This window comes from Carassius auratus, unplaced genomic scaffold, assembly GCF_003368295.1.
Source record: "Carassius auratus strain Wakin unplaced genomic scaffold, ASM336829v1 scaf_tig00217077, whole genome shotgun sequence".
Classification (NCBI taxonomy): Eukaryota; Metazoa; Chordata; class Actinopteri; order Cypriniformes; family Cyprinidae; genus Carassius; species Carassius auratus.
This window is the reverse complement of record NW_020528881.1, coordinates 1-13,206: the sequence shown is the minus strand read 5'-3', so window position 1 is coordinate 13,206 and position 13,206 is coordinate 1. Positions and strand designations below refer to the sequence as shown.

Below are 13,206 nucleotides of genomic sequence, written 5' to 3'. Positions count from 1 at the left end.
ACCCCCACATCTTTGAAGAAACATGCTCTTTCATTGAGCCATACACCCACAGACTTCTGTGCTTAGAGCCACAGATTAAGTTAGATCCTACGATTCAACAATATCAAACATTGACTGCTTCACTGTAAACTCAAGTCTTTGGTTACTCCAAATCAGAATCAACAACTCTACAACTCAAAACCTCCAAATAAGACAAGTCCAAAGGGGGCACCCAGATTTGAAATGTGGATGGCTTGATTACAGACTCAATTTGAACTCATGTCGTTGATTATGTCAAGCAAGCCAGATCCAAAATGTAGACCTATTGATCTGCAGACAAATGATCTGTCGTTGAGATATAACCCCGTACTGCATGAGCACAAACCACAAAAATGAACTTATGTCAATGATTTTTTTATTCCTAATATGCCAAGCCCAAATTAGGCACATGGAATGAACCTGGGACCTCTTGATCTGCAATCAAACGCCGTGCCATGAGATATTACCCCGTACAGCAGGGATAGGCAACTGCAGTCCTGGAGGGCCACTATCCTGCAGAGATTCGCTTCAGCCCTCATGAAAACTCACCTGCCTGTATCTATCTAGTAATCCCGAAAACACTGATTGCCTTGTCCCAGTGAGTTTAATTAGGTTTGGAGCTAAATTCTGCAGGGCAGTGGCCCTCCAGGACCGAAGTTGCTTATCCCTGCCGTAAGGTATGAGCACTAAAAGGCAGGAAGATATTCCTAATCTGCCAAATCCATAGGGGGCACCCGGATTTGAACCGGGGACCTCTTGATCTGCAGTCAAATGCTCTACCACTGAGCTATACCCCCACACACTCCCTGGATCATAGCCACACACAAGATGACAGACTCACTTTTAGATAAGGATTTTGGATATGAAAAGAATGCCAGATCCAAAAAAATTACCTAGCGAGAGGATGTGCCACTGAGGTATAATCACATGCAGAATCGTACTATATAGATAAGCATGCACTTAATCCTAATCTGCCAAATCCATAGGGGGCACCCGGATTTGAACCGGGGACCTCTCGATCTGCAGTCAAATGCTCTACCACTGAGCTATACCCCCACATCTTTGGAGAAACATGCTCTTTTCATTGAGCCACACCCCCACACACTTCTGTGCTTAGAGCCAAAGATTAAGTTAGATCCTACGATTCAACAATATCAAACATTGACTGCTTCACTTGAACTCAAGTCTTTGGTTACTCCAAATCAGAATCAACAACTCTACAACTCAAAACCTCCAAATAAGACAAGTCCAAAGGGGGCACCCAGATTATCCCTGCCGTACAGTATGAGCACAAAAAGGCAGGAAGATATTCCTATTCTGCCAAATCCATAGGGGGCACCCGGATTTGAACCGGGGACCTCTTGATCTGCAGTCAAATGCTCTACCACTGAGCTATACCCCCACATCTTTGGAGAAACATGCTCTTTCATTGAGCCACACCCCCACAGACTTCTGTGCTTAGAGCCAAAGATTAAGTTAGATCCTACGATTCAACAATATCAAACATTGACTGCTTCACTTGAACTCAAGTCTTTGGTTACTCCAAATCAGAATCAACAACTCTACAACTCAAAACCTCCAAATAAGACAAGTCCAAAGGGGGCACCCAGATTTGAAGTGTGGATGGCTTGATTACAGACTCAAATGGTTTATAATCACATACAGAATCTTTCTATGTAGACATGTTTGCACTTATTCCTAATTTGCCAAATCCAAAGGGGCACCCGGATCTGCAGTCAAATGCTCTACCACTGAGCTATACCCCCACATCTTTGAAGAAACATGCTCTTTCATTGAGCCATACCCCCACAGACTTCTGTGCTTAGAGCCACAGATTAAGTTAGATCCTACGATTCAACAATATCAAACATTGACTGCTTCACTGTAAACTCAAGTCTTTGGTTACTCCAAATCAGAATCAACAACTCTACAACTCAAAACCTCCAAATAAGACAAGTCCAAAGGGGGCACCCAGATTTGAAATGTGGATGGCTTGATTACAGACTCAATTTGAACTCATGTCGTTGATTATGTCAAGCAAGCCAGATCCAAAATGTAGACCTATTGATCTGCAGACAAATGCTCTGTCGTTGAGCTATAACCCCGTACTGCATGAGCACAAACCACAAAAATGAACTTATGTCAAGGATTTGTTTATTCCTAATATGCCAAGCCCAAATTAGGCACATGGAATGAACCTGGGACCTCTTGATCTGCAATCAAACGCCGTGCCATTGAGATATTACCCCGTACAGCAGGGATAGGCAACTCCAGTCCTGGAGGGCCACTATCCTGCAGAGATTCGCTTCAGCCCTCATGAAAACTCACCTGCCTGTATCTATCTAGTAATCCCGAAAACACTGATTGCCTTGTCCCAGTGAGTTTAATTAGGGTTGGAGCTAAGCTCTGCAGGGCAGTGGCCCTCCAGGACCGAAGTTGCTTATCCCTGCCGTACAGTATGAGCACTAAAAGGCAGGAAGATATTCCTAATCTGCCAAATCCATAGGGGGCACCCGGATTTGAACCGGGGACCTCTTGATCTGCAGTCAAATGCTCTACCACTGAACTATACCCCCACATCTTTGGAGAAACATGCTCTTTCATTGAGCCACACCCCCACAGACTTCTGTGCTTAGAGCCAAAGATTAAGTTAGATCCTACGATTCAACAATATCAAACATTGACTGCTTCACTTGAACTCAAGTCTTTGGTTACTCCAAATCAGAATCAACAACTCTACAACTCAAAACCTCCAAATAAGAAAAGTCCAAAGGGGGCACCCAGATTTGAACTGTGGATGGCTTGATTACAGACTCAAATGGTTTATAATCACATACAGAATCTTTCTATGTAGACATGTTTGCACTTATTCCTAATTTGCCAAATCCAAAGGGGCACCCGGATCTGCAGTCAAATGCTCTACCACTGAGCCATACCCCCACATCTTTGAAGAAACATGCTCTTTCATTGAGCCATACCCCCACAGACTTCTGTGCTTAGAGCCACAGATTAAGTTAGATCCTACGATTCAACAATATCAAACATTGACTGCTTCACTGTAAACTCAAGTCTTTGGTTACTCCAAATCAGAATCAACAACTCTACTACTCAAAACCTCCAAATAAGACAAGTCCAAAGGGGGCACCCAGATTTGAAATGTGGATGGCTTGATTACAGACTCAATTTGAACTCATGTCGTCGATTATGTCAAGCAAGCCAGATCCAAAATGTAGACCTATTGATCTGCAGACAAATGCTCTGTCGTTGAGCTAGGGCTGTAGTACTCGAGTCCGGTCTTGGACTCGAGTCTGGACTCGAGACATTTTTCTGCCGTCTCGGACTCTTTGCATTTGCACTCAGACTTGTCTCGGACTTGGCCATTGGACTCGCCAAGTCTTCTAGTTGGTCTCGACCGAGTCCAGCAAAAAAAAACAAATTCTCCTTCAAAACAAAAACACATTTGCATGATTTCGCGACTGAAAACGTGTGGAAAACGCTAGGCGCGCCGCTCTCCTTATTTCCAAATGACTCTGTAATCTGCGCACGAGCTCCAATGCTGTTGCTGGGGAACCATGACTCGCTCTTCATGATGACGCAGAAGTTTCAGCAAAGAATAAATGGATTTCCAGCACTAAACATCCCTTGTAGTAACTCTTCTAATATATTCATTTACAAAATGGCTATCCTTGTACAGCTATGATCATCTATTTCTCCATCTTAGCTTTCAGTATTGTTCCGGGAAAGGATGTGCATGACCAGCGGTGCACTTACTGCGACCTGAAAAGTTTAGATGTTTCTAATTTAATTTCTACCTGTTAGATTGTGTTTTATTTACTTCTACACCCAGATAGCCTTAAACGTACCCTTTACAATAATGTAATACTAATTATTGTTGTAGAGTATAGGGGTTGCAAGACTACTGATTTCTGCTAGTAGATTTTTTAAAGAAAAAAATGCTCGAGTTACTCGACTACTCGTAGTTCATGCTATTGTAAATGAAAACACATTCAATAGTAATTTTTTTATCAATCAACACATATTCATGTATAGCCTTATGTAACAATTACATATGTAAATTTTAAAAACTTTATAATTATGACATTACATATTTTTTTTTCATGTAACAGCCAGTATTTGTATCTGTTACAATCACAACACTTTTCGTATCTGCATTCGGATACAACATCATACAGTTACTTGATAAGACCCTTATGACTTTCTATATTTTTTTTCGTTGTTATCACTGAACAAGTGTGTCGTGTTAAACTAAAATAATTATTAATTTTTAAAATAATATTTATCATGCAAGCAGAGAGATGTCATGACAAACGTTAAGTGATCATTTGAACACGACTGGATCCATTCAATGCGCACATTTTCATTACGCAGAACAGAACACTTGAGCGAGTCTTGATGTTAATGAACTTCACTTAACAGATGTGTGTGCCGCGCAAACCAGCAAAAGGTAAAGATGCAAACATGTAGGACAAGTAGACAATGTATCAGTATCTAAGCTGATTATTAGCCGACTCTTGAACTGAATGGTTTTTGAGAGACTGAACAACGCTGCTGTTTGATTGGTGAGCGCGCTGTGCTTATTTATTCGTTTCACATCGTAGCCTAAGCTTTAAATCATTGCCTTTTAAATATATACAAATAATATAACGTGTATGATGTATTGTTATAGGTAAAATTACTCTTGCAACGCTCTGATTTCTGAAAGATGCACAGAGAGGGACAACAGCGTGTTTGATTTGCGCTCTTTTCACTCATAAAGTTACATTCATTCACTTCTGGCGCTGATCCTCTGGCTCACCTGTTGTCTAGCAAACACCTGACTGTGTCAGCTTCAGTCGAGTATTCAGGCAGAATTAGTTTTTCATTTTTTAAGCCATTAACCTTGCCATTCCGAATAAGGCATTCGGCTTCAGGCACAACCCTAATTATTACATATTTTATTTTTTACATGCAACATAGATAAGGTCATATAGTAACAGCTCCACGCAATATTGTAATTCTAAAATTCACATCGTACTTGCCAACACTTTGTATGCATTATGGTTAATGCATGCTGGAGTAGTCGATTGTTTCCAACAGTGCTCGACTAGTCTATGCAAACACTAGTATAGTATGACAAAAACATCGCTGTATTTATGTGCGCATGCCCAGTAGAGCCAAACGCCTTGCCTCGCCTAGCTTTGCAGCGCACATTTGTCATATCCCGAGCTTTGTGTGTGTCTGTGCACTGTGCCAAGGGCATCAGTCATATACATCTTTGACCACAGACATAATGTCAGCAAAATCAGCATTAAGTAAATAAAATGAAAATAAAGTACATACAAATTATTTGACCTTACAGCTCCAAACTTTGCTCTAGAGGGCCAAAGTTTATGAATCTGAAATATATTTTATTTTACCTGGATATTTTCATGGGTGGGGGGCATGGGGGCCCATCAGGACTGCCTATGCATAGTGCACGGGATCTTGTGTAACGCCCCTGTTAGCTTCAACCCTAATTATACACACTTGAACCATCTAATCAAGCTCTTAATAGACACACTAATCTTCCAGGTGTGTTAAGGCCAGTTGGAGCTAAACTTTTCAGGACATTGGCCATCCAGGATGTAGTTTGGAGACCCCTGTCATACAGAGTTTTTACTTTGCACATGCTTTTTGATCATTACAAATAATAATGTAAATGTATTTTCTTAGAATAGGAGATATGCTGTCTCTCACATCACAAACATTATCAGTAGTTAAGTGTGTGGTCTTGAAGAGGACCCTTTTTTTCTCTCATTTTGACTCGGTCTTGACTTGGACTCGAAAATTTTGGACTTGGACTTGACTTGGACTCGAACCTCTTTGGACTCGGTCTTGACTTGGTCTCGACTAGTCCTGGACTTGGACTTGACTTGGACTCGACAAAGCTGGACTTGACTACAGCTCTACATTGAGCTATAACCCCGTACTGCATGAGCACAAACCACAAAAATGAACTTATGTCAAGGATTTGTTTATTCCTAATATGCCAAGCCCAAATTAGGCACATGGAATGAACCTGGGACCTCCTGATCTACAATCAAACGCCGTGCCTTGAGATATTACCCCGTACAGAAGGGATAGGCAACTCCAGTCCTGGAGGGCCACTATCCTGCAGAGATTCGCTTCAGCCCTCATGAAAACTCACCTGCCTGTATCTATCTAGCAATCCCGAAAACACTGATTGCCTTGTCCCAGTGAGTTTAATTAGGGTTGGAGCTAAACTCTGCAGGGCAGTGGCCCTCCAGGACCGAAGTTGCTTATCCCTGCCGTACAGTATGAGCACTAAAAGGCAGGAAGATATTCCTAATCTGCCAAATCCATAGGGGACACCCGGATTTGAACCGGGGACCTCTTGACCTGCAGTCAAATGCTCTACCACTGAGCTATACCCCCACATCTTTGGAGAAACATGCTCTTTCATTGAGCCACATCCCCACAGACTTCTGTGCTTAGAGCCAAAGATTAAGTTAGATCCTACGATTCAACAATATCAAACATTGACGGTTTCTCTTGAACTCAAGTCTTTGGTTACTCCAAATCAGAATCAACAACTCTACAACTCAAAACCTCCAAATAAGACAAGTCCAAAGGGGGCACCCAGATTATTCCTGCCGTACAGTATGAGCACAAAAAGGCAGGAAGATATTCCTTATCTGCCAAATCCATAGGGGGCACCCAGATTTGAACCGGGGACCTCTTGATCAGCAGTCAAATGCTCTACCACTGAGCTATAACCCCATACACTCCCTGGATCATAGCAACACACAATATGACAGACTCACTTTTGGATAAAGATTTTGGATATGAAAAGAATGCCAGATACAAAAAAATTACCTAGCGAGAGGATGTGCCACTGAGGTATAATCACATACAGAATCTTACTATATAGATAAGCCTGCACTTATTCCTAATCTGCCAAATCCATAGGGGGCACCCGGATTTGAACCAGGGACCTCTAGATCTGCAGTCAAATTCTCTACCAGTGAGCTATACATCCACATCTTTAAAGAAACATGCTCTTTCATTGAGCCACACCCCACAGACTTCTGTGCTTAGAGCCAAAGATTAAGTTAGATCCTACGATTCAGCAATATCAAACATTGACTGCTTCACTTGAACTCAAGTCTTTGGTTACTCCAAATCAGAATCAACAACTCTACAACTCAAAACCTCCAAATAAGACAAGTCCAAAGGGGCACCCAGATTTGAAATGTGGATGGCTTGATTACAGACTCAAATGGTTTATAATCACATACAGAATCTTTCTATGTAGACATGTTTGCACTTATTCCTAATTTGCCAAATCCAAAGGGGCACCCGGATCTGCAGTCAAATGCTCTACCACTGAGCTATACCCCCACATCTTTGAAGAAACATGCTCTTTCATTGAGCCATACCCCCACAGACTTCTGTGCTTAGAGCCACAGATTAAGTTAGATCCTACGATTCAACAATATCAAACAATGACTGCTTCACTGTAAACTCAAGTCTTTGGTTACTCCAAATCAGAATCAACAACTCTACAACTCAAAACCTCCAAATAAGACAAGTCCAAAGGGGGCACCCCAGATTTGAAGTGTGGATGGCTTGATTACAGACTCAATTTGAACTCATGTCGTTGATTATGTCAAGCAAGCCAGATCCAAAATATAGACCTATTGATCTGCAGACAAATGCTCTGTCGTTGAGCTATAACCCCGTACTGCATGAGCACAAACCACAAAAATGAACTTATGTCAAGGATTTGTTTATTCCTAATATGCCAAGCCCAAATTAGGCACATGGAATGAACCTGGGACCTCTTGATCTGCAATCAAACGCCGTGCCACTGAGATATTACCCCGTACAGCAGTGATAGGCAACTGCAGTGCTGGAGGGCCACTATCCTGCAGAGATTCGCTTCAGTCCTCATGAAAACTCACCTGCCTGTACCTATCTAGTAATCCCGAAAACACTGATTGCCTTGTCCCAGTGAGTTTAATTAGGGTTGGAGCTAAACTCTGCAGGTCAGTGGCCCTCCAGGACCGAAGTTGTTTATCCCAGCCGTACAGTATGAGCACAAAAAGGCAGGAAGATATTCCTAATCTGCCAAATCCCTAGGGGGATTTGGACCGGGGACCTCTTGATCTGCAGTCAAATGCTCTACCACTGAGCTATACCCCCACACACTCCCTGGATCATAGCCACACACAAGATGACAGACTCACTTTTGAATAAAGATTCTGGATATGAAAAGAATGCCAGATACAAAAAATTACCTAGCGAGAGGATGTGCCACTGAGGTATAATCACATACAGAATCTTTCTATATAGATACATAGGCACTTAATCGTAATCTGCGAAATCCATAGGGGGCACCCGGATTTGAACCGGGGACCTCTTGATCTGCAGTCAAATGCTCTACCACTGAGCTATTCCCCCACATCTTTGGAGAAACATGCTCTTTCATTGAGCCACACCCCCACAGACTTCTGTGCTTAGAGCCAAAGATTAAGTTAGATCCTACGATTCAACAATATCAAACATTGACTGCTTCACTTGAACTCAAGTCTTTGGTTACTCCAAATCAGAATCAACAACTCTACCACTCAAAACCTCCAAATAACACAACTCCAAAGGGGGCACCCAGATTATCCCTGCCGTACAGTATGAGCACAAAAAGGCAGGAAGATATTCCTAATCTGCCAAATCCATAGGGGGCACCTAGATTTGAACCGGGGACCTCTTGATTTGCAGTCAAATGCTCTACCACTGAGCTATACCCCCACATCTTTAAAGAAACATGCTCTTTCATTGAGCCACACCCCCACAGACTTCTGTGCTTAGAGCCAAAGATTAAGTTAGATCCTACGATTCAACAATATCAAACATTGACTGCTTCACTTGAACTCAAGTCTTTGGTTACTCCAAATCAGAATCAACAACTCTACAACTCAAAACCTCCAAATAAGACAAGTCCAAAGGGGGCACCCAGATTTGAAGTGTGGATGGCTTGATTACAGACTCAAATGGTTTATAATCACATACAGAATCTTTCTATGTAGACATGTTTGCACTTATTCCTAATTTGCCAAATCCAAAGGGGCACCCGGATCTGCAGTCAAATGCTCTACCACTGAGCTATACCCCCACATCTTTGAAGAAACATGCTCTTTCATTGAGCCATACCCCCACAGACTTCTGTGCTTAGAGCCACAAATTAAGTTAGATCCTACGATTCAACAATATCAAACATTGACTGCTTCAATGTAAACTCAAGTCTTTGGTTACTCCAAATCAGAATCAACAACTCTACAACTCAAAAACCTCCAAATAAGACAAGTCCAAAGGTGGCACCCAGATTTGAAATGTGGATGGCCTGATTACAGACTCAATTTGAACTCATGTCGTTGATTATGTCAAGCAAGCCAGATCCAAAATGTAGACCTGTTTATCTGCAAACAAATGCTCTCTCGTTGAGCTATAACCCCGTACTGCATGAGCACAAACCACAAAAATGAACTCATGTCAAGGATTTGTTTATTCCTAATCTGCCAAAAACAATGGGGGCACCAGGATTTGAACCAGGGACCTCTAGATCTGCAGTCAAATTCTCTACCAGTGAGCTATACATCCACATCTTTAAAGAAACATGCTCTTTCATTGAGCCACACCCCCACAGACTTCTGTGCTTAGAGCCAAAGATTAAGTTAGATCCTACGATTCAGCAATATCAAACATTGACTGCTTCACTTGAACTCAAGTCTTTGGTTACTCCAAATCAGAATCAACAACTCTACAACTCAAAACCTCCAAATAAGACAAGTCCAAAGGGGGCACCCAGATTTGAAATGTGGATGGCTTGATTACAGACTCAAATGGTTTATAATCACATACAGAATCTTTCTATGTAGACATGTTTGCACTTATTCCTAATTTGCCAAATCCAAAGGGGCACCCGGATCTGCAGTCAAATGCTCTACCACTGAGCTATACCCCCACATCTTTGAAGAAACATGCTCTTTCATTGAGCCATACCCCCACAGACTTCTGTGCTTAGAGCCACAGATTAAGTTAGATCCTACGATTCAACAATATCAAACATTGACTGCTTCACTGTAAACTCAAGTCTTTGGTTACTCCAAATCAGAATCAACAACTCTACAACTCAAAACCTCCAAATAAGACAAGTCCAAAGGGGGCACCCAGATTTGAAGTGTGGATGGCTTGATTACAGACTCAATTTGAACTCATGTCGTAGATTATGTCAAGCAAGCCAGATCCAAAATATAGACCTATTGATCTGCAGACAAATGCTCTGTCGTTGAGCTATAACCCCATACTGCATGAGCACAAACCACAAAAATGAACTTATGTCAAGGATTTGTTTATTCCTAATATGCCAAGCCCAAATTAGGCACATGGAATGAACCTGGGACCTCTTGATCTGCAATCAAACGCCGTGCCACTGAGATATTACCCCGTACAGCAGGGATAGGCAACTGCAGTGCTGGAGGGCCACTATCCTGCAGAGATTGGCTTTCAGTCCTCATGAAAACCACCTGCCTGTACCTATCTAGTAATCCCGAAAACACTGTTGCCTTGTCCCAGTGAGTTTAATTAGGGTTGGAGCTAAACTCTGCAGGTCAGTGGCCCTCCAGGACCGAAGTTGTTTATCCAGCCGTACAGTATGAGCACAAAAAGGCAGGAAGATATTCCTAATCTGCCAAATCCCTAGGGGGATTTGGACCGGGGACCTCTTGATCTGCAGTCAAATGCTCTACCACTGAGCTATACCCCCACACACTCCCTGGATCATAGCCACACACAAGATGACAGACTCACTTTTGAATAAAGATTCTGGATATGAAAAGAATGCCAGATACAAAAAATTACCTAGCGAGAGGATGCGCCACTGAGGTATAATCACATACAGAATCTTTCTATATAGATACATAGGCACTTAATCGTAATCTGCGAAATCCATAGGGGGCACCCGGATTTGAACCGGGGACCTCTTGATCTGCAGTCAAATGCTCTACCACTGAGCTATTCCCCCACATCTTTGGAGAAACATGCTCTTTCATTGAGCCACACCCCCACAGACTTCTGTGCTTAGAGCCAAAGATTAAGTTAGATCCTACGATTCAACAATATCAAACATTGACTGCTTCACTTGAACTCAAGTCTTTGGTTACTCCAAATCAGAATCAACAACTCTACCACTCAAAACCTCCAAATAACACAACTCAAAGGGGGACCCAGATTATCCCTGCGTACAGTATGAGCACAAAAAGGCAGGAAGATATTCCTAATCTGCCAAATCCATAGGGGGGCACCTAGATTTGAACCGGGGACTCTTGATCTGCAGTCAAATGCTCTACCAACTGAGCTATACCCCCACACACTCCCTTGATCATAGCCACACACAAGATGACAGACTCAAGTTTGGCATAAGGATTTTGGATATGAAAAGAATGCCAGATACAAAAAGTTACCTAGCGAGAGGATGTGCCACTGAGGTATAATCACATACAGAATCTACTATATAGATAAGCTTGCACTTATCCTAATCTGGCCAAATCCATAGGGGGCACCCGGATTTGAACCGGGGACCTCTTGATTTGCAGTCAAATGCTCTACCACTGAGCTATACCCCCACATCTTTAAAGAAACATGCTCTTTCATTGAGCCACACCCCCACAGACTTCTGTGCTTAGAGCCAAAGATTAAGTTAGATCCTACGATTCAACAATATCAAACATTGACTGCTTCACTTGAACTCAAGTCTTTGGTTACTCCAAATCAGAATCAACAACTCTACAACTCAAAACCTCCAAATAAGACAAGTCCAAAGGGGGCACCCAGATTTGAAGTGTGGATGGCTTGATTACAGACTCAAATGGTTTATAATCACATACAGAATCTTTCTATGTAGACATGTTTGCACTTATTCCTAATTTGCCAAATCCAAAGGGGCACCCGGATCTGCAGTCAAATGCTCTACCACTGAGCTATACCCCCACATCTTTGAAGAAACATGCTCTTTCATTGAGCCATACCCCCACAGACTTCTGTGCTTAGAGCCACAAATTAAGTTAGATCCTACGATTCAACAATATCAAACATTGACTGCTTCACTGTAAACTCAAGTCTTTGGTTACTCCAAATCAGAATCAACAACTCTACAACTCAAAACCTCCAAATAAGACAAGTCCAAAGGTGGCACCCAGATTTGAAATGTGGATGGCCTGATTACAGACTCAATTTGAACTCATGTCGTTGATTATGTCAAGCAAGCCAGATCCAAAATGTAGACCTGTTTATCTGCAAACAAATGCTCTCTCGTTGAGCTATAACCCCGTACTGCATGAGCACAAACCACAAAAATGAACTTATGTCAAGGATTTGTTTATTCCTAATATGCCAAGGCCAAAGTAGGCACATGGAATGAACCTGGGACCTCTTGATCTGCAATCAAAGGCCGTGCCATTGAGATATACCCTGTACAGTATGAGCACAAAAAGGCAGGAAGATATGGCTACACATATTCCTAATCTAATTCCTTATTCCGTGGACCTCTTGATCTGCAGTCAATTTTTTTATTTTTTTTTATTTTTTTTATTATTAAAAAAAAATCAGTTCAAACATACATATCAATTATTAACATACAAATATAAATAATATGCTTTCTTTAACATAAACACCTAAAATTTTGGGCTGTCAGACATCTAACAAATAATAATTTAAAAAGTAGTCATTACATTGTTTTAATCTTTTAAAAATGACAATTCCATCCCATGTCATTTTAAAACCTTTAAGACCTCCTGAGTTAAAACATAATTAAAAAAAATTATTTGTTCCCTCCAACTTAAAATAATAAAACAGACATTCAACGTATTTCTCAACTTTTCTCCTAAACATTTTCCACACATCAATTAAAACATTTTCCTTTTTCACCACTACTCTTCTTTCCCATACCGCACTTTTCATCAACATCAACAAATCAATTAATGATCTTCTTGTTTTTACAATTTTCATTAATTCCCAACATGAACACATTTACCCACTCAAATTTCCCAATTTCAGCTCTTCTGAAAATTTAAATCATATTTTTACATCTCTCATTAAAATCTTTCAGCTCATCACAATATAAAAACAAGTTTA

The 13,206-nt window shown here is 41.4% G+C and overlaps 10 non-coding genes across 10 annotated transcripts; all 10 read right to left on the bottom strand.

Moving 5' to 3' along the window:
• Nucleotides 1-743: 743 nt before the first annotated feature.
• Nucleotides 744-815, bottom strand: trnac-gca (transfer RNA cysteine (anticodon GCA)). The gene has a single exon. It is a non-coding gene; the product is annotated as a tRNA-Cys (tRNA).
• A 187-nt stretch (nucleotides 816-1,002) lies between these two features.
• Nucleotides 1,003-1,074, bottom strand: trnac-gca (transfer RNA cysteine (anticodon GCA)). Its single transcript has one exon. It is a non-coding gene; the product is annotated as a tRNA-Cys (tRNA).
• A 274-nt stretch (nucleotides 1,075-1,348) lies between these two features.
• trnac-gca (transfer RNA cysteine (anticodon GCA)) lies at nucleotides 1,349-1,420 on the bottom strand. Its single transcript has one exon. It is a non-coding gene; the product is annotated as a tRNA-Cys (tRNA).
• Nucleotides 1,421-2,522: 1,102 nt separating this feature from the next.
• Nucleotides 2,523-2,594, bottom strand: trnac-gca (transfer RNA cysteine (anticodon GCA)). Its single transcript has one exon. It is a non-coding gene; the product is annotated as a tRNA-Cys (tRNA).
• A 3,787-nt stretch (nucleotides 2,595-6,381) lies between these two features.
• On the bottom strand, nucleotides 6,382-6,453 carry trnac-gca (transfer RNA cysteine (anticodon GCA)). The gene has a single exon. It is a non-coding gene; the product is annotated as a tRNA-Cys (tRNA).
• Nucleotides 6,454-6,726: 273 nt separating this feature from the next.
• Nucleotides 6,727-6,798, bottom strand: trnas-gcu (transfer RNA serine (anticodon GCU)). Its single transcript has one exon. It is a non-coding gene; the product is annotated as a tRNA-Ser (tRNA).
• A 1,611-nt stretch (nucleotides 6,799-8,409) lies between these two features.
• Nucleotides 8,410-8,481, bottom strand: trnac-gca (transfer RNA cysteine (anticodon GCA)). Its single transcript has one exon. It is a non-coding gene; the product is annotated as a tRNA-Cys (tRNA).
• A 273-nt stretch (nucleotides 8,482-8,754) lies between these two features.
• trnac-gca (transfer RNA cysteine (anticodon GCA)) lies at nucleotides 8,755-8,826 on the bottom strand. Its single transcript has one exon. It is a non-coding gene; the product is annotated as a tRNA-Cys (tRNA).
• Nucleotides 8,827-11,026: 2,200 nt separating this feature from the next.
• On the bottom strand, nucleotides 11,027-11,098 carry trnac-gca (transfer RNA cysteine (anticodon GCA)). The gene has a single exon. It is a non-coding gene; the product is annotated as a tRNA-Cys (tRNA).
• Nucleotides 11,099-11,627: 529 nt separating this feature from the next.
• trnac-gca (transfer RNA cysteine (anticodon GCA)) lies at nucleotides 11,628-11,699 on the bottom strand. Its single transcript has one exon. It is a non-coding gene; the product is annotated as a tRNA-Cys (tRNA).
• Nucleotides 11,700-13,206: the final 1,507 nt, after the last annotated feature.